Source organism: Pogoniulus pusillus, chromosome 28 (genome assembly GCF_015220805.1).
Source record: "Pogoniulus pusillus isolate bPogPus1 chromosome 28, bPogPus1.pri, whole genome shotgun sequence".
NCBI lineage: Eukaryota > Metazoa > Chordata > Aves > Piciformes > Lybiidae > Pogoniulus > Pogoniulus pusillus.
Genome location: NC_087291.1, coordinates 10,128,942 through 10,155,035, shown reverse-complemented (window position 1 = coordinate 10,155,035; position 26,094 = coordinate 10,128,942). Strand labels below are relative to the sequence as shown.

Sequence of the window (26,094 nt, the reverse complement as noted above, 5' to 3'; positions counted from 1 at the left end):
GCCCACAGACTAATGCAATCTTTAATTACAGGCTTTCGTTTCTGTTTTTCCCCACGTGTATTGGAAGGCCACAAATCCTCAGAAACAACCTCTCCCAGTGAATGTATTTTTAAAGATCCATGTTCTCTCCTGCTGTGTTTAGGTGATCAGTGACACTGTATGAAAGTTGAAGGCATGCAGATGCATAGATAGGGGCAATGAATGGAAAACAAAGCTCCTGAATGCGTGCTTTTGATCTCCTTCCCTGTTTTCAGATACTAAGGAACATTTGTTTGAGCCCATTTGCTTTTCAGTTTTGTTTCTCCAGTGCTTTATACCCATTTATTTTGGTAGGTAGGTCTGAGATAGTGTGGAGAATCCAGATTCCTAAAAACAAGCACTCCTTTTGGAAGCATTTCTCTTTAGCTACTCTGTGACTTAAGGCATTAGTAGTCAAGAGTCTAAAAGCCAGGTGTGTTGTAGCCTTGCACAGGAAGTCTTGTAGATGTGGAAAGATCTCTGATGTTCCCTACAAAGCCATCGCACTTACAGTGCTCAGGGTGGGAGCTTGTGAAAATGAAATGCTTGTGAGGCTCAGAGGTAGAGGAAAAAATACACACTTGGATAATACAGGGAAAAGCTTGGTGTGTGCAAAAAAACATTCAGTGATACTTCTAGCTTTTCTTTACAAGTGATCAAAGCTGTGTGCACATATGCACAGGAGTATAAAGCAAGACATCAGTATGTAAAAGTGATACCACTATTGGGAATTCATGTTAGCTGCAAGTGCAATGTGCTGGTCTTTCTTAAACTGTCAGAAGTAACACAGCATACTTGGAATTATCCTTCCATAGCTGCTACATGGAATGTAGCAACATGAAAAGGTTGTGGATCAAACAGTCTTTACAGACAGCAAATAGCCTAGTCTCCAGTCTCTGCTATGTCTCTGCTTTGCTCTGGCAGAGGGTTCAATGGCTTGAACAAAGTGTCACAGGGTTAGGGAATTCTCTTTGGCCAACAAATGCTTCCCAGCCTTAAGGAATTGGTCCTTATGCTGGATTCAAATAAATCCTTTCTACTCTGATGTGGATGTAGGTGTCAGGGAGTACTTACCCATAATACAAAGTGGGTGTGAACAGAGAAAAGGCAGAAGGGGGTGAAAAAATAAGTAGGAGGCCATCAAGATACTCAGCCACTCCAGGACACCCCATGGCCTCCTTGCAGCTCAAGGACTGTCTGGCCTAGGTCCAGCTCATCTCACTACAACTGTCCACTGCCTCAGGAGATGCAAACTTTACATGTGCATTTCTAAACTCCTGAACTTAAGAGGAACACAAATTTGACTGCTTCCTGCATAGACCTTCCCAGCCATACAAATGTGTCATTTCTAGATCCTTGCTTTGTCTCCATTCCTGTTTTAGCATCTTTTTCTGTATCAGTGAAACATATTGACATGCTACTTGACCAAGCACAGAGAAAACACAGCCCTGGAAGTCATCAGAGACATGAAAACATGGAAGCTGTCAGGAATGTGTGTAGAGTTTATGAAGGAAAGACAAAGATTATTGGTGATCAAAGACAACATCCCCTTTTCTGTCATGCAGCTCTAACAAAATATGGCAAGGATTTTGCAAAGTGTGACATTCTGGATGCTTTTAAACTCAGGTTTGTTTATAGGCATGAGTGGCCCACCAGGGAGTCAGTAATCCTTAGGTTTTATTTCTCAGAAATTACTTTTCTGTTTTAAAAGTATTTCTGAACACAGAACTCAAAAAGGCAAGTGTTCTCTGATGTGTGTCTTTGTGGATGGGCACTGTTAGGCACAGCAGTGTCCTGGCCTGTGGAAAGTGTGATGATGCTCTTTGGTTTTCTTCTTTCCATCCTGACTTGATTCAAGCCTGTGTGAGGTTTATTTTGGACAACCCAGTATTTCTTACATCTTCCCAGCTTTTCTTCTCTCTAGAGTTGCATCTAGTATTTTTTTTTTCCCCTTTATCTTCTTCTGTGTAAGAGATAAAGCAGCTGAAGTGTTGCCTGTTGTGCATTATGCTTACTATGAATGGTCAAGGTGAACCCATATTGCTGTAAGAAGTGGTGCAGTGTGGGATGTACCCTCTTGTGGGCAAAGAGGATGTTACAGTCTTCTCCATCATGTGCAGGCTCCAGCTTGGTTTCATTTGGATGTTGTGAGGGGAAAAAAAAACAAACCAAATCAAACAAAAACCCTCAAGAAACAATCAAAAAACCACCCACAGTACAAAACAACAACAAAAAAACCCACCAAGCAACCGAACAAATCACATCAGTAACTCTGGTGCTTAAAACTGTGCTCTCACTGGGCATCAGTGAAGAAACCCATGCAAGATCTTAAGCTGTGATATATGCACAGCACTGCAAAAACTAAGGTTTTTGGGGCTACTAGACTGCTTTAAACTTCTATAAAGCCATTTTATGGGAAGATCTGTGTGTAGAATGGGGTGTTTGGTTGAGCATTAGCCAGAGGGATGACTCTGCTGAGGGGAGTTTTGGTTCCTCTGTCGTTCCAGTCTCCTGACTGTAATATCCTGCTTGCGCTCTGCAGCTCCACGTCTCACCATGGAGAAGTAGAACCCCAAGGTCACTGCACAGACCCTCACCTCCAGAACAGTGCCCTACAATGCAACATTGCAAGATCACAGAGTCACAGAATGGTTTAGGTTGGAAGGGACCCCAAAGATCATCCAGCTCCAACCCCCTGCCATAGGCAGGGACACCTCCCACTAGAACAGGTCCCACAAGGCCTCATCCAGCCTGGCCTTGAACACCTCCGGGGAGGGAGCAGCCACAACCTCCCTGGGCAACCTGTGCCAGTGTCTCACCACCCTCACTGCAAAGAACTTCTTCCTAACATCCAGTTTAAATCTCCCCTCTGCCAGTTTAAACCCATTACTCCTCATCCTGTCATTACAAAGCCTTGTCAATAGGCCCTCCCCAGCCCTCCTGTAGGCCCCCTTCAGACACTGGCAGGCCATTGTGTCGATGTAGCCCAGCACGCAGTTGCTGTCAGGGCTGCACTCACACTGCAGGCTCATGTTGAGCTTCTCATCAACCCAGACCCCCAGGTCCTTTTCCTCAGGGCTGCTCTCAGCCATTCCCCACCCAGCCTGGATTTGTGCTTGGGATTGTGCTGGTTCAGGTGCAGAACCTTATGCTTGGCCTTGTTGAATGTCATGAGGTTGGCCTGGGCCCACCTCTGCAGCCTGTCCAGGTCCCTCTGGATGGATCCCTGCCCTCTAGCAAGTCGACTGTGCCACACAGTTTGGTGCCATCTGCACACTTGCTGAGGGTGCACTCAATTCCTCTGTCCATATCACTGACAAAGATGTTAAACAGCTCTGGTGCCAGCACTGACCCCTGAGGGATGCCACTTGGCACTGGTCTCCAGGTGGACATTGTGCCCTTGATCACTGCTCTCTGTGTGCCACCATCCAGCCAATTCCTTATTCAACAGTGCTCCACTCATCAAGTCTGTGTTTTTTCCAGTTTGGTGACCAAGATATCATGTGGGACAGTGCCAAATGCCTTACTGAGATCCAGGTAGATGATGTCAGTTGCCCTTTCCTTATCCACTGCTGCTGTGACGGTCATCCTGTGTCACTCCATGTTTGACAGGTGGAACAATTCCCTTGAAAGTCCTATCTGAAGTTTCACATTACCTGGACAGTGAAGTGGTAGGCAACCATTTCTGTATCACACAGCAACCCCTGCTTGTTTAGGTGTGCCTTAAAGAACAGGACCTTTAAATGTCTTACCTTATGCTCCACCAAATACTTGCTGCACATGTTATTGTATTTAAAAAATCATTTGTATTTTCTACTCTGGTATGTTACAGAAAGAGACAATTTAAAATGATTCAAGGAAACAGGGCATAGATGGTGAAGTATAATTATATTTCCCAAATCATAATAATCTGCCTTCCCAGATTAAATCATGCAATTAATACTATTTCCATAAATGTTCTTTAATTTGCATTGTAACTGCTTATCATTTTACTTTTAAGCTGCTAAACTCCATGATCTTAAACCAGCTATCTCTCCTTGATTGAAAGTAGTTTTTAACACGAAAACATTTAGCTTCATTTCAGTCTTTGCGCTAAATCTAAGAGAGATCGATATGGGACATCAATCATAGAATCAACCAGGTTGGAAGAGACATCTAAGATCATCCAGTCCAACCTAGCACCCAGTCCTAGCCAGTCAACTAGACCATGGCACTAAGTGCCTCATCCAGGCTTTGCTTCAACACCTCCAGGGACAGCAACTCCACCACGTCCCTGGGCAGTCCATTCCAATGCCAATCACTCTCTCTGGCAAGAACTTCCTCCTAACATCCAGCCTAGACCTCCCCTGGTGCAACTTGAGAAGGTGTCCCCTTGCAATGTTTGATTAAGCACAGATATACATTTTTCTCCCCATGAATTTATATTTATGCTGACATTATCTCTATTGAACTGAAGCATCAGACTAAATAAAAGCAACTCCAATATGGTGATTTTAGTTGAAGGACAAATAACATAAGATCTGTACATTTCAATTTCTCTTATTTCATAGTAGTTCACTGCCAACATAACTAAAATCTCTCCAAATCTCACAATCCTAGAGCGGATAAGGCATGGAGACACCTCTGGAGTTCATCTAGTCCAGTCCCCTGTCCTGAGCATGGTCAGTCAAAGCAAGTTACCAAGGACAATGCCCAGGTGTGTGTTAGATACCGTATTTGATGAATCTGTTCTAGTGTTTAACCACATTCACAGTAGAAAAGAAACTAATCTTGTGCTTAAATGTAGTTCTAATTAGCTTTGCTTATAAACAATGGAAAGAACACATTAACATCAGTGTAACAGAGTTAATGCAAACATAAACATCTTAGGATATGCACTCAAGTAATGTAGACTTGTTTGCTATTATAAAATATGAAACTCTATGGAAAATAAAACCATAGAGATCTCAGTTTGGACACTTAAAATCAGAGATTTTATCCTGTGTGGCTATCTCTGCAGCTCAACTTCTGTTTTGTAACACTGAAAAAAAGTCAACTTGCCTCCCAAGAGCACTGTGAGATAAACTCCTTGTATGAAGCACTCAAATATCTCAGTGAGCAGTACAATAAAAAAGGAAAACAGGATCCTGAATATTAACAATTTGCTATTCAGAGCAAGGAGTGCAATGAACTGGTCATATGGCCACATGCTGAATAGAGAGGAAATGTAATGTTGAATAGAGGCTTGTTAAGCATCCTGGAAGAGACAGAAGGCCGGTGGTAAATACACTGTATGATCATATCATTAATGATTGCATTTTAGTGTAGAAATTAAAGTTGCCCAGATAAGGATTACATGAGAATCACCTAAATTTTAATGCTTAAATTGGCAACCTTAACATAGAAAGTAATATTTACTCGGTGCATGTTAGCACATATAAATGTGACATTCCTAAAATGATTGCCATTAATAAAAGAAAACCCCAGGATCATGCTAATAAACTCGAATTTTTCTATGCATCTGTAACATTTTAGGAAATATTAGGTTTAGAGGCGTTCTATTTTCTCCTCTGCATTGTGAATCTGATGTCATTTAAACACATAAGAGCCCTATTGTTCTGTCATTTATGCCCTGTGCACTTCTGCTTTTAGCATGATTAAACAAAAGAGACACATACCAAAGCTTTCTCGTTTGAATAATGCAACATCAATATTTTACATCTTGGGATGCATTTCAATTTTTTCCTCTGCAAGGTGAATGCTTGAAAAGGAAGCAGCCATTACTTGCAAAAGCACCAATTAAGTTACATTCTTCCCTAGCCCAAAAGAGATCTATGTCTCAAAAAAAAAAAAAGCACATTATTGAGTAGTCCTCAGTCTGCTGTAAACCAGTTCTCCAAATGATGTTCTTGTTCTCCAGTAGCATAAAGCAAGCAGTAATGTATTTATGTAACAGTTCCACCATTACCACTTTGAGTGTGTTCTTTTTCAAAGGATGGTTTGGGCTTTCAGCTGCAGAAAGGAGAAGCAGCACTTTGGGTGGATGCACCTGAGTGGACCAAGAGCAAGACACACCATAGGGATACCTCTTACACAAATGACAGATGTTCATACCTTGTGCTTTAACCCCAGCTGGCAAACAAGCACCACACAGCTGCTCGCTCACTCCCTCAGTCGGATGAGGGGGAGAGTTGGAAGGGTAACAGAAAACTTAGGGGTTCAGATAAGAATAGTTTGATCATTAAAACAGAAGAAGGTAAAATAATAAAACTCAATGCAAGTGAAAATTACAAAAAGAGAGAAAAATAAAGCTCTAGACAAACAAGTGATGTAAATGGGAAAAAATTGCTCACCACCGAGCGACTGATGTCCAGCCTGCTCCTGAGCTTCCCCCATAGTTCATAGGCTGAGCATAACATCACACGATATGGACTATCCCTCTGGCCAGTTTAGGTGAGCTGTCCTGCCTGTGTTCTCTCTCGGCTTCTCCTGCACATCCAGCCTCCATACTAGCAAAGCAACGTGAGAAGCTGAAGGATCCTTAGCTTAGTGCAAGAGCTGCTCAGCAGCAACTACAGCATTAGCGTGTTATCAACAACGTTTTCACCCTAAACCCAAAGCGCAGAACTGTGCCAACTGCTGGGAAGAAAATTAACTCTATCCCAGCTGAAACCAGGACATTGTGTTAGGGTTAGATGCAGCTGTGGAGGTGTTATTTTTTTTTATTTTCAGTCCCCAAGAACTAACATCCTTTGGATCTTCAGTAACAGCAGCATTTGGGTACTTTCTCTCTTCCCTAACTGGGAAGTGCTGTTATGGTAAAGATCCCTCCAACGCTCATTTCACTGCCCTCAGCCAGTCATTTCAGCATGAGCATACAAGCTCCCTTGTGCTCTGTTACTTACCTTTGCACAAGCTGCCTCCGTGAATTTTTCTGCCTCACTTCAGCCACGTTTGCTCCTGCAGCTCCACTGTTTCCACAACGTGCACCCTCCCCTGATGTCTCCTGTGTTCCCAGAAATAAAATGTTGAGAACTGCATGCTGATCTCACATTGCAGTTAAAAATTCCCTACATCAGACTTGTAGACAGGCAAATATTTACCACTAAGCTAAAAGGGAGTTTCAGGGACATCAAGCGTGCTGAGATAAAAAATAAAGATAATCTTCCCAAATACTGGGCTAAACTCACACGTACAATGAGGGCCACTCTGGTTTCCTTTTGGGTGATTCTATTAATTCCCATCAGACACGCACCTTTCTGTACACAGGATGTGCCCTATCATATAACAACATTTTGCCATTGTTTTGCCTCAAAAGCATGAAACACTCCAGCCCGCACTCAGCAGAGGCACAAGACCTGAAAGCAAGTAATCTTGTTAAGGTTCCCCTCACCCAGCACTGAATTTTCACACTTCTATTTTGTAGTTGTTTTCCAGGATAATGAAATAATATCACTTCTGTATGATGGATCGTTTCTTCAGTTTATTACTTGGTACACAATAACCATTTTGATTTCAAATACTTTCTGCAAGCTAACCACTATGACAGGCCACTTAAATGATAGGTTGGTACTTGTTTGTCAAAGCACAGAAATCAGAGAGCAAGACTCACAAAATGCCAATAAACTTTATGAGGACAAAAACTGGTTAGGATCTAACTTGGTAACAAATAATTAAGTCCATTTAGTTAATAACATAGTATTTGCAATGATTGTTCTTACCTCTGTCATAAAGCACTGAGTATTTTGCAACTGAATAGGTTCATTGTTAGTATTTAGTGTTTAGTATTTCATATTTAGCATTTAGTGTTTAGTACATAATATTGACTATTTAGGTTATTAGCATAGTATGTAGTTACAGCATATTAGTATACTATATAGTATATGAGTATAGTGTATCATATTTAGCATTAGGACATATTTATCCTTAATGCCAGATAGGATAAGACTGATTTCTGCCATATATTTAAACAAATATCCTTCTCTGGAGACTTTCAAGGCCTGGCTGGATGTGTTCCTCTGTGATCTGTGTTAGATAGTATTGTCCTGCTCTGGCTGGGAGGTTGTACTCAGTGATCTCCTTGGGTCCCTTCCAACCCCTGACATCCTGTGATCCTGAGAAATTCCCATTGCTTCCAGCAGGAATCACTTTTGCAAGAGTCCATAGCCACAATATAGTGTGAATGTAAAGCCTCTGAAAGCAAAATAAATTCATACACAGACTTTGAACATGGCTAAAATATGCTCTTTGGTTTAGCTCAGAACCAGTCAGCTGGTGTTAGCTCACACAATACTACAAGGGCCCATGAAATTCTCTTTCATTGTCCAGGACCAACAGACAATGCTGCCTCCCCCCTCCTTTCTCATTGTGTGCAGTTAACAGTAAAGTAGAGACAAACACACAAACATTAAATATATGTAACTATAACTTGTCAACTACGTCTGCTGCTTACTGCCTAGCTGTCATGAGGCATTACCTTGATAAATATGTATATATGCCAGAGACTGTATTTTATTACAGTTGGTTCTATTGTCAAAATCTTTTGCATTACACAGCCAGAAATCCTTAAAGTTAAATGTCCAGTCTTTTGGAACTTAGAATAAAAGATGTTTAAATACTTTTCCATTTGTTGAAGTGTTTTAACACCTCTCATATTACTCAGAGAAATGAATTGCTTGAGAATGAGGTTAATGCTTTACAAAAAAAAAAAAAAAACCCTGCTTTTAAAAACCCTGTAAGAGGGGTCAAAGACCAGGAAATGCTCTCACTATAATTCTCATTTTCAGCTGAATTGGCCATGGCAACTGCTCTAAGAATGCAAGTTTGAATTTCATTATGTTCCAGAAACCTGTAACTTTGCATTATAATGACTCTTGCAGTAACAGAAGGCAACAGAAAGCATTTTTGATGTAGCATACTTTAATTTATAATTTAATAAAGCAGTATTTTAAGTAGTTACTTTCAAGTGCAACAACGACCCCCCAAAAAATTGTTCATTTGATAGCTACTAAATGCATCCTTTTACATTTTACCTGCAAAATGCTCTGTGTTTGGTGACAGGTTAAATGTATACTATACACAGGGAGCCAACATTTGTCTTTGTAATACCACAGCAGCCATAGCAATTTTGTCAGCATTCTGATTATTTTAAGCCGTCTCCATTGTCTTCTAAAGACCGTAATTAGAAGCTAAAAACTTAAAGCAACCAAACTCAATAAGGTCTCATTATGAACAAAATATTCTACTGTTGCTCAACAGTGACTGTATGTAGCCCAACATGATAATGCATTTTTCCTCAATTAATGTCTCTATAGATCCAATATTAAGTAATTTCTCAAACAGAACTTTCCTCGATTGCAATGGAAATTTTGCCTGAGTGATGCCTCAGTACTGGCCTTTTAGACAATTCCTTTTGTTTAGCCATAACTGTGCTCTATATAAGCAAGGGGTTTTTATTATGAGGGCTCTCAACAACACACATTTCCTGGGGAAATGACAAGGGAGCAGCTCTTTAGTTTGACTGTTGCTTTACAAGCAGCTTTAGTAACTCACTGAAAAGCAGTAAGCCAGTGCTTAGGAGTGGAAGAGTGAGAATGAGACCATGCCTTACAATTGTGTGCAGCAAATTTAAGTAGTTCTGGCACACTTGGAGGTGCTGAGACTTCCCAAGCACCTGTGTAGTACTGGTAGTGCTATGAGTGGGTCCATTAGCACAACTACTTTTAGCAGAATTGTGGTTTGACATGTCTTTTAGATTTCAAAGTACACTGAAGGAAGGTTTCAAAGGCCGAGCTTTTTTTGCCCCAGAAAGCTGTGCAACCTCTGCTACACAGACGCTTCTCTAACTGAAAGCTTGGAATAACCTTCTGCTATTTCTAGCACAGTGCAATGTTCTTAAGGCTTCCTTTGGCTGGAACACTCCCAGGTTCTTGCAGCTGGTCTGCAGCAACCTATTATCTCAGCCAGACAGATGACAGTGAGAGAAACAGAACTTAATTTCACCTGGAAATGCTGCAGACAAGTTATGTGTTTAGTAGAGTGTGCTGGGATCGGTAGCAGGTGTATTTTGCAAGCAATAAAAAAACAGCTCATGCTGGATCTGCAGAAGTTAGATGGGATGTAGTGCAATGTCAAGCCATGCCCTCCATCTCAAGTGTCAGGAGAGATTTTAGCCCCCCAGCCACGTCATTACCAACCACAGTAATGTATCCTATGAATTCACATCCTCCCTAGCACTTAGTTCCCATCTTAATGGTTATACAAACTGCATTCCCAGGGCTGAAGGAGGCAAATGTGACATTTGACTTCACTGTCAAATGTGGCCTTCATCAGGGACATGCCAGGTGAAGATGGCAAGTGTGGCTGACTCTAACACGACTGACCAGGTGCTCCTTCTGTCAGATCTGCAATCCTCTTTTGGATACATGAGACTGGAAAGCTTCCTGATGCTAAGAAGCAAAAAGGACACAGTTCAGCCTGACACATACAGCCTGATCTGGTGAGAACTGATGAGATTTATAGGCAAAAGGCAGAGCAGATAGTACTCTTAACCTTCCAGGTACAAATCACATATGCTACCTACAATCAATGAAGGGCTGCTCTTATTTGAAGGAGTATGTGATTATAGCCACTGATCCTCATCCAAAAAAACAGCTACAGGTAAAGAGAGGTATGAATTTTGTGGACATTTTTTCCCATGGAATCTCTTTAGCAGAAACTATATCAAGGGAATTGAGTGGTCTGAAAGCAGCCTTATCTCTCCCCAAGGGGCATTTATGCAGCGCGAGAGATGCTTCCTTCTTGTGGAGAGATGATTTCTGGCTAGACACTCTTCAGAAGAGCCTCACATCAGTGAAATAGGCTCCTGCTGTGGCACAGCACTTCCTTTCTTGTGTTTAAGATACGCTAGCAGCAGCATTGATTTGTTAACCTTTCAGGAGATTAGTCTAATGGCCAGTGCAGGGCAAAACTTATTTGTATAAAGAATAGTGTCTGCTATGGAGAATTAGCTGAAATGACTGTGTGGTCTGGTGATGCCAGAAATGAGTTAGTGCTCCAGAGCTAACAAATGGTATGTTTATTAGGATGAATTAAAGTTATAACTATCAATATTACCTGAAATGATATTAATGCAGTGTAGCAATCCTTGAAGATTTGCAGGAAAAGGCACCAATTCCAGAAGATTTAGGACAATCCGTGTCTTGTTTATGGAAGAGTGCTCAACTCCTGTGCTTTTGGTTTTCATCATGATGATTTTGCAAAAGATCAAACAATATCTTCCTTTCAATTTTTTTTTTAACCCCAAGCTACATTATCCCTTGGAAAGAGAACAGAAAGAGAAATAGTAAAGCTGATGTGTTTTTCTCTTTGGTTTGATCTCTGAGAGTGTTAGTCGGGAGGCTAAAGAATCGTGAATGCAAAATGCAACTGCGAAAGAGAGGCTCGAAACACAGAGCCTTAGCACTTTCTGTCAGAAACTCTAAGTAGATATGTCTGTTGGGTTTCTGATTTGCAGCCATGCTCTGTTGTTAAGTTACAGAAAGAGCAAAAAAAAAAAAAAAATCCCCAAAACACACAAACCAAACCAGGGAATCAAAGGCAGAAATATATTCTGTAAAGTGGCAGTATCTAAAAGCCTGATGTTGTAAATGTTCAGAGGTTGGAGCTCCCTTTGAAGTGACCTGGAATGCCTATGATACCTGCCTATTCATTTAGCCACAGATAAGGTCCTAATTAGCACAGCACTCAGAGCACCTCCTCTATAGTGAAGCAGAGAAACAGCCACATCTTTCATTTCTTTCCTTCGCAGCTGTAAGCAAAAAGGTTTTCAAGGCTTTTATTTGTCTCCAGTGTGTGCATTCGGAGTACTTGTAAATACCTCACTAAGGAAAACATAAAAACTCCACAAAAAGTCACAAACCCAAACTTTGCTGTGGGAAGCAATGGGTTCAGCAGTCATCTGAGTCAGAGAGCAGAATAAGTTCTGTGGTTGTAGGTCAAGCTCCAATTACACATTCTGGCCTGCATCCTAATGGTCCCAGTTCGATGCAACATAGCTGTGAGTCCAGACTGCTTCTCCTTCGAGGATCAGGCCATCAGACCCTTCAATCCTAAACGTTACTGTGATAGAAATATTCCAGCATATGAAAGATGTGCCTCCTGAAAGCAAAACTGCAGGATCAGGCCCTTCAATTCTGAAAAATGACATTTAATACGGACAGACAAAGGCGACAGACAAGAACACGCTGACTCTCTGTACACCTGGAGGAGGGATAGTAGTACAAAACAAGCTTTTCTTTAACCACAACAGCAATCTTCTAACAGCAGCACCCACTCAAAAGCATAGAACTCAGAGGTTGATAATCATCTTTCAGTTCAGGTTATTGCATACAATTTTTCACATTCATTCAGTTTTCTTCATACAGCTCTTAGTAAAGTAACTCCCTTAACAATAAAAGCTTTTATGGCAGCCCATTACACAGAAGTAACCACTCCTAGTTTTTTTATTGGCTTCTTGGAATATTTATAGCAGTCTTTGTTCTCTTTTCAAGCTTATGCATCTGGGTGTGTAAGGAGAATTTTCTTCCTCTTTTTTTTTTTTTTTTTTTTTGTCAATTGGATATGACAGCAAAGTACTCTATATATATATATTTATATTTTACATTTATAAGGTTTTAAAGTTTTATATTTGTTTTCATCTACATATTATTATTGGCACCAAAGTCAACATGCAACCTGCTCCTTATTACGTAGCACTTGAATATTCAGTGTTGCAGAATTTTCATTCCAAGTTGCCTGACATAAAACTTAATTTGCCACCATGATACCTCCTCCCGATAAACTGCTTATGCTGTGCACATGGAGAACTCTTCATATTTGACTGGCTGCATGCTAACAAAGCAAAGAGTTTGCTTGGTCTCCAAGAGAAGAGATTAAATTTCCATTTTAAGAACTTCATAGAATCAGCCAGGTTGGAAGAGACCTCCAAGATCATCCACTCCAACCTAGCACCCAGCCCTAGCCAATCAACTAGACCATGGCACTAAGTGCCTCATCTAGGCTTTTCCTGAACACCTCCAGGGATGGTGACTCCACCACCAACCTGGGCAGCCTGTTGCAATGGCAAATCACTCTTGATGTAGAAATTTGATGTAGAAATCTCAAATTACCACAATAAATTGTCACCTTTGCTAGAAATCACCTCAGCAGTGACTAAAACTGTCACAATAATTTATTATTGCATTGCCTTTTGGACACAAAATGATCCTCAAACTTCATGTACCTCATATAGGAGAAGCAATGACCCTAAGCAGGAATCTGTCTTTGAATGCCTGTATCTTGGTTTTCAGTGTTTTTCATTTAATTTTGTATTCTGTCTTTCATGAGCAACAGCTTTTTGTTGTTGTCGTTTTTTGCTTTACACCACCTTCATAAAACTCATATAGTGAAAGAAGACACTGTACAAACCAGAGTGAAGGAACTGTTAAAAGAATTCATTTCAAGTTTCTCATTCACAGTTTAGAAAATAATCTTTGCACTAAGATTTAAAGCTAATAATAATAAATAATAACATTAATCATCTAGTATGCATCTTCTTGAATTGATGATACACACATTTAATGAATTAATAATGAGAAATGTAAATGATCTCTTTTTTTTGATCATACAGATGGGAAAGCTATGCATTGTTAAAGAAAAATAAAGACACATTCCTGATATGAAATTAGGGGTTTGTGGTGTTCTTAAGCACAGGAATATAATAATACTAACAGATGCATTTTCCTGGTGTATTTCAGAGAGATGTATTTCCCTGGAGTTTTGCTGCTGCTGGAATGTCACTTGGTATGTGGAATCTTAATTTTCACTGGGCTTCAGTAACATATAAGCTACCTTTTACTCTATTGACCTGAATTAAGTTCTTTTGGTGTCTCTATTAGATGGTTATGTTCTCCCACTGTGGAGACTGATGGGTTTTTATAGGGGAATAGTGACTGTGTTGCTAAATTCAGCACAGCAGATGAAGCATTTTTGCAAGGCTATAAGACAAAATGTTGACAAGTTACGGTGTGACTTTTGGGGAAGATGTGACAATGGGGAGTTTACACCACAATTGAAACAAGGAATGATGGCAAAAATGAAAGAGAGAAAGAGAGAAAGAGAGAAAGAGAGAAAGAGAGAAAGGAAGGAAGGAAGGAAGGAAGGAAGGAAGGAAGGAAGGAAGGAAGGAAGGAAGGAAGGAAGGAAGGAAGGAAGGAAGGAAGGAAGGAAGGAAGGAAGGAAGGAAGGAAGGAAGGAAGGAAGGAAGGAAGGAAGGAAGGAAGGAAGGAAGGAAGGAAGGAAGGAAGGAAGGAAGGAAGGAAGGAAGGAAGGAAGTTATCTTATTCAGGCTTTCCCATTCGGATAATGATGGTGATGACCTTTGTGATAGACTCATAGGGAATCCATGAAGTTCCTCAGTGTCACTGATTTGATCAGAGAATCACAGAATTAACCAGGTTAGAAAAGATCTTCGAGATCATCAAGTCCAACCTATCACCTAACACTTTCCAGTTAACTAAACCATGTCACTAAGTGCCTCATCCAGCCTCCTTTTAAACACTTCCAGGGATGGTGACTCTACCACCTCTCCATGAAGCCCATTCCATTCTTCTCTGAAGAATTTCTTTCTAGTGTCCAGCCTAAACAGCTTGAGACTGTGTCCTCTTGTTCTGTCATAGGTTGCCTGGGAGAAGAGACCAACCCCACCTGGATACAACCTCCTTTCAGGTAGTTGTAGACAACAATGAGGTCTCCTCTGAGCCTCTTCTTCTTCAGGCTGAACACCCCCAGCTCCCTCAGCCTCTCCTTATAGGGCTGGGCTTCAGCCCCTTCACCAGCCTTGGTGTCCTTCTCTAGACACATTCAAGCATCTCAACATCTTTCTTAAATGCAGAGGTCCAGAACTGGACACAGTTCTCAAGGTGAGGCCTAACCAGTGCTGAGTACAGGGACAGAGTGACCTCCTGGTCCTGCTGGCCACACTATTCCTGATAAAGGCTAGGATGCCCTTGGCATTCTTGGCCGCCTGGGCACACTGCTGACTCATGTTCAGTTGGCTGTCACCAAGTTGATGCAGTTCATGCAGAAAGTATCTGATGTTGATAGTTTTGAATGGCTTGAAACCCAAATCAGGCAGCAGATCAGATAAATTGGCTGTAGGATGAGCAACCACCCCTTTTAATCCATTGTACCTTCTCAGCAGTCTGAAAGAACCCTAAAAACAGAAGCTCGGTTTGGTTATCAGTATGCAGGTTAACTACAGGCATTTTCATGCTGCCATTGCACTACTCTTTTATGTCTTTTATGTCTCCAGTCAGACATTTATTAAAAGGTTGCAACTCTTCCTTTTTTGAATTAAAATTCCTGGAAAATCAGAGTAAAATTTAGTAAGCTTTGCAAACTGCTTTAAAATTATACTGTAAATATTACTTAGCCATATTTGTAAGCTTATGCATAAGTCTATGAAAACAATAGCAAAATACCATTTATGTTCCTTCAAGAGTTTTTAATTTTCATAGTGCCATTGCATTTTTTTTTATTGAAGTGAAACACAGAGACATGTTTAAAGGGTGCATAATTGAGCTTGTTTGAAATTATTTTCTCCCAGAGTTGAAAGAAAGAAAAGTCAAAGAATGCAATAGAAGTCAGAGTGAGAAGAAAAGTCAGGGAAGGCATAACCTTTCAAGGTTTTACAATGTGAGGTATAAATAACATTTGTTTCCTGGTAAATAGCAATCACACACACAAAACGAGAACGAGATGTGGAAATAAATAAAGAAAGAGAAAACCTATTCATCTGCAATCCTAGGAACTTTAACGTTGTGGAATACTGTTGGGCTGCTTCATTTTGTGCAAGTGCTTTCTCTCGGCTGAAAGGTGAAATTAGCAGCTTGCTCAAAACCCTGGGAAGCTATTGTGTCAATGCTACACGCTGGAGACCACCGTTTGATGCCAGTGCTACTGGTTTAGATGAGCACTGCAATCAGGGGTATTAAAAGTGAGTTGGTGCATTGTAGCGTGAAGCGATGGAGCTGCTTGCAGACAAAAGAGCCGAATGGGGGTTTATAGGTGTCTACAGGAATATAACAATGTCATTGATGCAGCTGGATTCAGCAAAACTAAAGTAACCCGGCAGGAAAAGGAGCTGGGCAGGGAGAGGAGATGAGGAGAGGACGTCTGAATAAAAGAATCAATTGCAGAACTCAGGCACAGCTGGGCAACTCTCTGAAATATTAATACCCTGAGGAATAGCACCTTAAACACATTTCTCAGAAGCCACTGCTCAAAGTTTTACCCACTTTTAAGATGACACACAGTTTGGTTTTTGATCTGTCAAAATATTGCCTTCATTGGAGGAGGTTACCTGACTACTCACTTCACCAGTGAGAAGACAGATATCAGTTTGCCTAGCGTGGTCACTTTGCTTTCTTCTTTTGTTTTAATGTCAGCAGAGTACATTCAGAAAATTTAGAATCCTGGAGTAGCCTGTAGTCCTCTTTGCATTCCCGTTGGTCTGCAATAGCTTTGCTTACAGGCAGTTTTTCAGGCCATTTCTAACTTTCATGTGTCTGTGAGAAGGTGGCCAGAGTCACAATGCCATACCAATGTGGTTAAAGTCCTGCTCCCGTTTATTGCAGTGGTACAACGACTTACATGCTAACTTGGAAGAGGAGTGCACAGCTAACTTCAAGATTGGTACACATGTAAGGCACAGATAGGCTAAGGCTGTGTGTGAGGTACAGATGAAAACATTTATGGGTCAGCCTCCTGCAGCCAGCAGGTCCTGCCCCCTTGCAGCTGGATGTGGGGGTTCATTTCATTGCCTTAGTCCCTGCCTCCGGGATGGGCTCAAGGAGCACAGGTTGCTCATGTTTATCAAATCGTGTCCTCTGTCAGCAAGAAATGCTTCCACATTTATGTATTATCTTGTTTTGAGACAGAGCAGCTGAAAGCAAACTACACAAAAGATATGAAGTGCCAGTGCTGGATTAATTACAGTGTTGCTACTGTGTGAAGGTGTAGAGGTACCACATTCTAAAGATCATTACCAGAAATCACGACGAATAAAAGAATCTTTCTTCTGTGTGATGAGATTTAGGGGAATATCCCCAGACAATTCATTAACTTTAAACTGACATGAAAATCAATTAATTTTAATAGGGAATAACAGATTATGTGTTTAATAGTTCATCTAATTTCATGAGGCAAAGGGAATTAGACAATGCAGTGTAAATCTAATAGCAGTCGTAACCACATAATTTGACTGTTTGTCAAGAGCAAAGCGTAGTGAAATGATCAAGAATTACACAGAGAGAAAAACATTAATTGTGTGTAAACTGAGTGACAGTTTCTTGTAACCCTAAAAGCCTGCAGGTTCAGCGTAATTATTTCTATTAGGTCTTTCCCTAAAGTGGTCCTGTATTATTAATTATGTATTCATATTAACCAGGCAAGTTGATAAATAATACAAAATAACTTTTCTGTCCTTCCAATTTAGAGATGCTATTCAACTGCCAGAGATTTTATACAGTGAAACTACGTTAAAATTGTTTTATAGTCTGCATTAATTAAATGATAATGACCCTGAGAGCAGACATTTCTGCCTGTTAATGACCAGCTGGAAGAGTTGAAGACCTGATGTCGAGCAAGGGGCCCTTAACCTAGGTGGTCACTAATGTTGGGGAAATGCCCGACCCTGGGGGTCACTGTTGCTGTTAATCGAAGCCATGGTAATTGTTCTGGGTTGGTTTTTTCCCTGTGCTCAGAGAGCAGGAATGTGCTTTCCACCCCAGTGGCATTTGTTCTGGATTAGGCAAAACCAGCAAAAACAGGAAAGAGCAAAAGTGAAGTCTCCCTGTGCCCAGCACAATGGCAGCCACTGGCAGCCATGCTCTGCACGCTTATTGTGGGGCAGCGATGGCAGGATGGCAGCAGGCACAGGTTATGTGGCACAGGCTGCCTGATCCCCTTAAAGCACAAACACTACATACAGGGGTTGCCTCTGTATATGTTTGGAAATATACATGTTGAGGTACCCGTCGCCATGGATACAGGGCTGTCTGTGCAGCAGTGGTCCCTGCCTACTGGGTAATGACACCTTAGTAACCTATAGAATCAAGGAGCATCACACTCCCGTGCTGCAACACGGGCAAAAAAAACAACCCAAACCACCCGGAAAGCAACAGAAGGGCTCAAAGTGCTTTTCTTTTGACAACAAAATGCAGAGGAATTAGAACTTTGGGGGTGATTTTTCTTGCTTCTAGTCTGAAGTAGAAGTTGGGTTTTTTTGTGTAATTGCAGGCAGAAAATGTGGCCTGAGCTGTAGCATGTATTCTCCTATCCACATTGCCTTTAGCAGCAGGTGGAATTCAAGGCACACAAGCCAGCACAAGAGATAAGGGTGCTGCCAAGGCAGGGTGTGAAATTCCAGCAACTTCCACAAAGGTACAGCAGATGTTGATTTTCTACCTGTTCTACCAAAATCAGCAAAACAACCTCACCTCACCATCAAGGTGCAGATCAGTAGTTTTGATACACTGAACAGTAAGATGGAAGAACCAGGGTCCAGATATAGAATCACAGAATGTCAGGGGCTGGAAGGAACCTTGAAAGACCATCTGTTCCACTCCCCCTGCCAGAGCAGATCACCTAGAGCAGATCACACAGCAACACATCCAGACAGTTCATGCATATCTCCAGAGAGGGAGACTCCACAACCTCCCTGGGCAGCCTGTTTCAGTGCTCTGTCACTCTCACAGTGACAGAGCCTTCTTCCTCAGGTTCACATGGAACCTCCTGTGCCTCAGCTTCCACTCTTTGCTCCTTGTCCTGTCATTGGACATCACTCAGCAGAGCCTGGCTCCATCCTTCTGGCACTCACCCCTTACATACTGATAAACATTGATCAGGTCACCCCTTAGTCTCCTCTTCTGCAAGTTAAAGAGCCCCAGCTCCCTCAGGCTCTCCTCAGAAGGAAGATGTTCAACTTCCTTAAACTCCTGAACTGGGGAGCCCAGAATTGGACACAGATCCTGCACTGGCAGGTTACGATTTGGTTGGCTTCTAGCACCAGTCTGCTGCATGCTGAGAGCATAGCATGATCCTTGATACTGATTTTCTGTTTCTATACATGGGAATTTTGGGAGACTTTAATAAAAACTAGCAGTTGCCAAAAGTGAAGGAATATTAATATGTTGTTAAAGTGTTTCTCTGTTTAATTTGTTCTGCTGGATTGGAAACTAATGCTATTTACTGAACTATCATGTAGTGCAGTGAGGGAACTAAAACTGTGTGCTCCAACTATGGCTCTCACCATCTCAGAAACATTTTGCTGTAACTAACTGAATGCACTTAAGCAACTTCATTGTTAAGTCTTTGGCATTTACACGTTTAAGGTATTAACGTGTCCAGAGAAGGGCGACAAAGCTGGTGAGAGACCTGGAGCAGAGTCCTAAGAGGAAAGGCTGAGGGAGCTGGGGGTGTGCAGCCTGGAGAAGAGGAGGCTCAGAGGTTATCTCGTCACTGTCTACAACTACCTAAAGGGAGGTTGTAGCCAGGTGGGGTTGGTCTCTTCTCCCAGGCAACCAGCAACAGAACAAGGGGACACAGTCTCAAGTTGTGCCTGGGGAGACATAGGCTGGATGTTAGGAGGAAGTTCTTCACAGAGTGATTGGCATTGGAAGGGGCTGCCCAGGGAGGTGGTGGAGGCACCGTCTCTGGAGGTGTTCATGAAAAGTCTGGATGAGGCACTTAGTGCCATGGTCTAGTTGACTGGGTAGGGCTGGGTGCTAGGTTGGACTGGAGGATCTTGGAGATCTTTTCCAACCTGGCTGATTCTATGATTCTTTCCCAAATCTGTTAGTAAAACAATAATTAAGTAAAGAAAATACATTAATATTTAGGCTGACAGTGTCAGAAGCAGCCATAGGAAATCTGGAAAATAGAAATTCTTAGTGTTTCAAGAAGCCATAAATTCAAATTAAAAGATTTTCACTGGAAAGGGGATAAGAAACCCCAAAATTAAAATAAGTGTTTTGATTCAGCCCTTGTAGCCCTTGTACCTGTAAGTATTCTAAAATCTAGCACTAGGGTAGACACAGAAATTCACTGCAAATTGTCTGAAAGTCCTTGAGAAATCTGAAATAAATGCTTAAGTGAATATCTCATTACTGGGATGCAACAAATGCCAAGGTGTATTTATGGCGATGCACCCAATTAAGTTTAGAAGAATTGCATGAGGTCAGTTTCAGCAGCTCCCTATTGATTCTCCTAGTTAATAAAGAGTTAAAGGATGAAGTGAGTTTTTAAAAATATAAGTGCTTTAAAGGTGCTAGAAAGGAAAAGCAGAGTACTAAGTGGTCATGTGGCTAGTGCCATTCATCTTGGTAGTGACTATCTGTCAAAAGTGGCAAGAGCCCCTGTTAACAGCCCTGACCTGTGCTGTAATGAAGGGAGAGTGCACAGCAAAGTGTCCATTATCAGGCAGTTGGGAGCAGTAAATTGGTGCAGTTTGCCTCAATCTTGCAGCAAGTTGAGATGTAAGATAGGTGCAGATCAGCAAGCAGCAATTTCATCCTATGATCATTTTTGTCAGATCGCATCAGAGTAGGAACTTAGTCAGATTTGTGATTTCAATTAAATAAGTCCCCTCATTAAGTGACCGCTGCCAGGAATATTTTCTGTGCTGCTTTGTTTATAATCACGTCAACACACCTGCTAATATTTGGACAGGGAGAGGTGATGGAGAAGCAGTAAGGAGAGTGACACATTAAGGTGATAGTCAGGTACAATCAAATGAATCTTGCGCCCTCTCAACGGGGCTAACAGCTTGAAATAAAACAGGCCACCTCTGTTACCTGGACACTAACCTACAGCTCTAACTAGGAAAATCAACTTCAGGATGTTTACTTAAAAAGACAAAATACACAAGTGAAATTCCACCTGTGTTCCAGCCCATGCAAACGAATTGATGCTAGTGCCATTTTCTTGGGGAGTAACCCCACAGATCCAGGTGATGCCCAATGTCTGCTCTCGAGCGCACCCCTATGAAAACATTCTGGATGAACTCGGAAACTATCAGGCAGACTTAACCCTTAGGGACACTCCAGTAAATTAGAGAAGCAAACTGAAGACAAATGTACTTGTCACTGCCACTCATTCCCCACTTCACAGCAGCAAAAGCCTTTCAGATCAGCCCATTTTCTTTCCAGACATTGGATGTATTTACCTCTTCATCCCTTTTCCTACTCCATAACCTAAAGGAAGAATGATAAAATTTGCATAATTCTGTGATTTATGTAATACTGTACAACACCCCATAACACCCCTCTGCCAAATCCTTCCCCTACTATGAGACATACCTGCCTGCTCTGCCAGTTTCTGGTCACACAGGTAGGCTGGATGATGGGCAGAGAGGTAAAGCTCATGCCTGTGTAGCATTATGATGCAAATAGCCACAAAGCCCCACACTGTCACCTTCCATACATGGGGCAGTCACAGAATCACAGAATCTCAGAGGCCGGAAGAGGCCTTAAAAGATTATAGAATCATGGAATCATAGAATCAACCAGGTTGCAAGAGACCTCCAAGAGCATCCAGTCCAACCTAGCACCCAGCCCTAGCCAGTCAACCAGACCATGGCACTAAGTGCCTCATCCAGGCTTTTCTTGAACACCTCCAGGGATGGTGACTCCACCACCTCTCTGGGCAGCCCATTCCTATGCCAATCACTCTCTTTGTGAAGAACTTCCTCCTAAAATCCAGCCTAGACCTTCCCTGGCACAACTTGAGACTGTGTCCCCTTCTTCTGTTGCTGGTTGCCTGGGAGAAGAGACCAACCCCCACCTGGCTACAGCCTCTCTTCAGGTCCAACCCTCCTTCCAGAGCAGGATCACCTAGACCAGATCACACAGAAGCATATCCAGGTGGATTTTGAATATCTCCAGGGATATTCAACCTGTTCCAGTCCTATAGAACTGAATATGAAATGTCTTTTCTTTTTTCTTTTGTGTGTGTGTGTAGATCTTCCAAATCAATCTTTAGGTCTCTTTTCCTCTCTCTTAGACCATCAGTACAATAACCATCTCTAAAGGAAGGACAGAGCTTCTGTTGTACACAACATTCTATACCTGAAAAAGTTTTTGCAGACTTTAAGATGCTACACTTATACCTTTCCTTGTCAACAGGGTTTTGAACTTTGTGAAGGGACGAGGGAAAAAAATGTGCCTGAACTCTCTTTTTGTTGTTGCTTTGATGTTTTTCAATTCATGAAATCGCACAACAGTGAAAGGAAGCGACGGAACCGCTACTGCTGGTACAGCACGTAAAAAATTCATTTTGGAGGGGCTGGCACCATCTGTTACTACCTGTGTTACTGCACTTCCTACAACTTAGCAGCTAAAACAAGGCTGCAGAGGGGACACAAGCTACTCCTTTCTCTGTGTGGGGTGGTGGGGAGTGAAGGAAAATAAAATTGTCCACATTAGTTGATACAGAGGCAAAACTGTAATTTCGAAGGGGGAGGTGTTCGCCTTAAAAGCTGTGTAAATCAGCTTGAATCTGAATGAAACAGGTGGCAAACCACCTGTACATAATGATTAACTGTGCTTACATAATAATTTATGTGAAAATGCTGTCAAACCCTGATAACATCACATCTGCTACTACTGTAGTAATTGTGCAGTGCATTTGTACATATTGTTTATTTGGGAAAAAAATACTGAGGTATTATTGACCTCTCGTCCCTGCATGTTACATCCAGGTAAATTGTTTGCACTTCAGAGCTTACTATCAGGAGAAGTGTGGCCAGCAGATCAAGGGAGGTGATTCTCCCCCTCTACTCTGCTCTGTTGAGAACCCCACCTGGAGTACTGCATCCAGTTCCGGAGCTCCCACTACAAGAAGGATGTGGAGATGCTGGAGCATGTCCAGAGAAGGGCTGTGGGGATGATCAGAGGGCTGCAGCAGCTCTGCTATGAGGACAGACTGAAAGAGTTGAGGCTATTCAGTCTGGAGAAGAGGATGCTCTGAGGTGACCTTATTGTGGCATTCCAGTATCTGAAGGGAGCCTACAAAAAAGCTTGGAAGGGACTTTTTAGGCCATCAGGGAGTGACAGGACTGGGGGGAATGAAGCAAAGCTGGAGATGGGGAGGTTCAGACTGGACGTGAGGAAGAAGTTGTTGAGCATGAGAGTGGTGAGAGCCTGGAATGGGTTGCCCAGGGAGGTGGTTGAGTCCCCATCCCTGGAGGTGTTTAAGGCCAGGCTGGCTGAGGCTCTGGCCAGCCTGGTCTAGGGTAGGGTGTCCCTGCCCATGGTACAGGGGCTGGAACTAGATGATCCTTGTGGTCCCTTCCAACCCTGACTGATTCTATGATTCATGAGTTTTTCAGCTGTTCAGCTTCCTTCATCTGGATTTGGCACTCCTCTGCTCATTGTCAGCTCAGCCAGACACTGGCAGTGACTAGTTGCATTCAGGCTCCATCCCAGTGGAAGAATTCAAGTTTGGTGTCACTTTTACATAGCATGTGTGATGGAAGATGCTTGGAAATGACAAATCAGAATCACTAGGTTAGAAAAAATAGTAACAATCACATATTTTAATGAACTGTCACTAATAGCCAATATTACCCCATGACCTATAGCATCATATGCAATCCATTGTACATTTACACAGGTGTAAATAACAAGGAGAGATACAAAGACCAGTGAAATGCTTTAACATTTGAAGTAACTAACCCAGAGATTTTTCCACAACTGCCTCTTTATTAAGTCTGTGTAATGAACACTTAAAATTCATGAGAACATTGCTGTAAACTCTCTGGGTTATCAGAGAAGAGCCAGGAGTCCCCCTCGATGTTGGCATCTCTGAAGGAAGGGCACATATGCACCCTTTCACCAGGAGCAACACAATTCTCATGTAGTTGCATGCATGTCACCGTGCCCGTCCTGTTATCCACAGCTCCTGTGTCAGTGTTGCTAGTTCTCTGCATTCACAGTAGAGCAAATAGCATAACAATCAGTTAGGAGAGCTTCAAATACCAATTGCAGTGGCAATGTTTCCAGTACGATTAAAATTCTAGCCTAACTCACATTTGATTTGGGGAGTCACTACTTCTTAACAGGATAAATGGAAGAATCCATTGAAAAAACACATAACATGTATTTTCTGTCTCCAGCTGAGCCTATATAGTCAGTTGGCCTCTGGACCCTTGGATTTTATATCTATCCCATCACTTTCCAAGCTATAATTCACTCCTTGTCTTTCAGCACTATGCTAACATGAACAAGCTTTTTTTGGTTTGTTATTTTTTTCCCCAGTACAAAATCCCCTGACAAATACATTTGATGACTCAGAATTGTTCTGCTTTGTTTCTTGCAGGCATGCCAAGAGCATTATGTCCATTGCACAGGAGCTGACTGCATTTATTAACACTTATCATTAATATTAAGCATACCATTTCTTTCTCTCTTTCTCTCTTTCTCTCTTTCTCTCTTTCTCTCTCTTTCTTTCTTTCTTTCTTTCTTTCTTTCTTTCTTTCTTTCTTTCTTTCTTTCTTTCTTTCTTTCTTTCTTTCTTTCTTTCTTTCTTTCTTTCTTTCTTTCTTTCTTTCTTTCTTTCTTTCTTTCTTTCTCTCCCTTTTTTTCCCTCCTTTCTTTCTTTTTTTTTAAATCACCACCTGCATTGTGGGTTTTCTTCTTCATCAAATTGTGGAACAAATATAAGCCTAAAATAATCCATGCCAACAAGTGTTCAGAAAGAGGCTGTAGGAAGAGACCTGCCATCCTCAATAAAACACTGTTTTTGGAAGCTATGGTTGGCTCAAAATGATGGCTTTGTCCCTTCTCTCTGTGAGTCTCTCCAGTTGTTCAGATTTTGGAGCAGAGGCTCCTGAAGAACATGGATGATTTGTTGAATCTTCCCTGAGGTCATTTTTTTTTCTTACACAAATGGTAGGAAAGGTCCTGGTATCCTGGCACTCCATGGCATTCACCTTGTGTGAACTTCACTCTTTTTTCAAGTTAATCATCACGAGGGTAGAAAGGCTCTATAGAGGGAATTGGATAGATTGGATCAATGAGCCAGTGTTGAGGGCATGAGCTTCAACAAGGCTAAATGCCAGGTCCTGCACTTGGGCCACAACAACCCCAAGCAATGGTACAGGCTTGGGGCAGTGTGGCTGGAGAGCTGTCTGGCAGAACACCAAGCTCCCTTTCTGATTGACAAGCAACTGAATATGAGCAAGCAGTGTGCCCAGGTGGCAAAGAAAGCCAGTGGCATCCTGGGGCTGGGATCAGAAATGCTGTGTCCAGTAAGGATAGGGAGGTGATTGTCCCCTTGTACTCTGCTCTGGTGAGGCCACACCTTGAGTATTGTGTTTGGTTTTGAGCACTTCATTACAAAAAGGATGTGGAGGTGCAGGAGTGAGTGTAGAGGAGGGCAACAAAGCTGAGGAAGGACCTGGAGAATAAATCTTATGAGGAGCAACTGAAGGAGCTGGGGATGGGTAGTTTGAAAAAGAGGAGGAGGCTGAGGGGAGACCTCATTGCTGTCTACAGCTACCTGAAAGGACATTGTGGAGAGGCTGCTGCTGGTCTCATCTCACAGCTAAATAATGATAGAACAAGAGGGAATGGCCTCAAGCTGCAAATGGGTAGGTTTAGACTACATTAAGAAAAAAAAAATAATGGAAAGAGTAGTCAGGCATTGGAGTGGGCTGCCCAGGGAGGTGCTGGAGTCACCAACTCTTGATGGGTTTAAGGGTCGTTTGGATGAGGTGCTTGGGGATATGGCTAAGGGTGAATCTTGTAGATCAGCGTTATGGGTTGGACTTGGTGATCCTGAGGGTCTTTTCCAACCTGAATGTTTCTGTGATTCTGTGAACAGAAGAGTTTCATCTCTTGATGAAAGCTGCTGGCACCCAGTAATTGTGTCACCCTCATGTCATATTCTCCAAGAAAAAAATCTTTTTCTTTCAAAACTGGCAAGGCAAATCATTAATGGGCTACATGACAAAAAGCACCACAAAAAAAAACCCTGTCTGATAGTATAGCAGCTCTT

General features: G+C 41.9%; 1 long non-coding RNA gene across 1 annotated transcript; it reads left to right on the top strand.

Annotated features, from left to right (window-relative positions):
- The first annotated feature begins 4,652 nt into the window (after nucleotides 1-4,652).
- Nucleotides 4,653-24,492, top strand: LOC135188059 (uncharacterized). The gene is made up of 3 exons (XR_010307550.1): nucleotides 4,653-4,714; nucleotides 13,794-13,839; nucleotides 24,415-24,492. It is a non-coding gene; the product is annotated as an uncharacterized LOC135188059 (long non-coding RNA).
- Nucleotides 24,493-26,094: the final 1,602 nt, after the last annotated feature.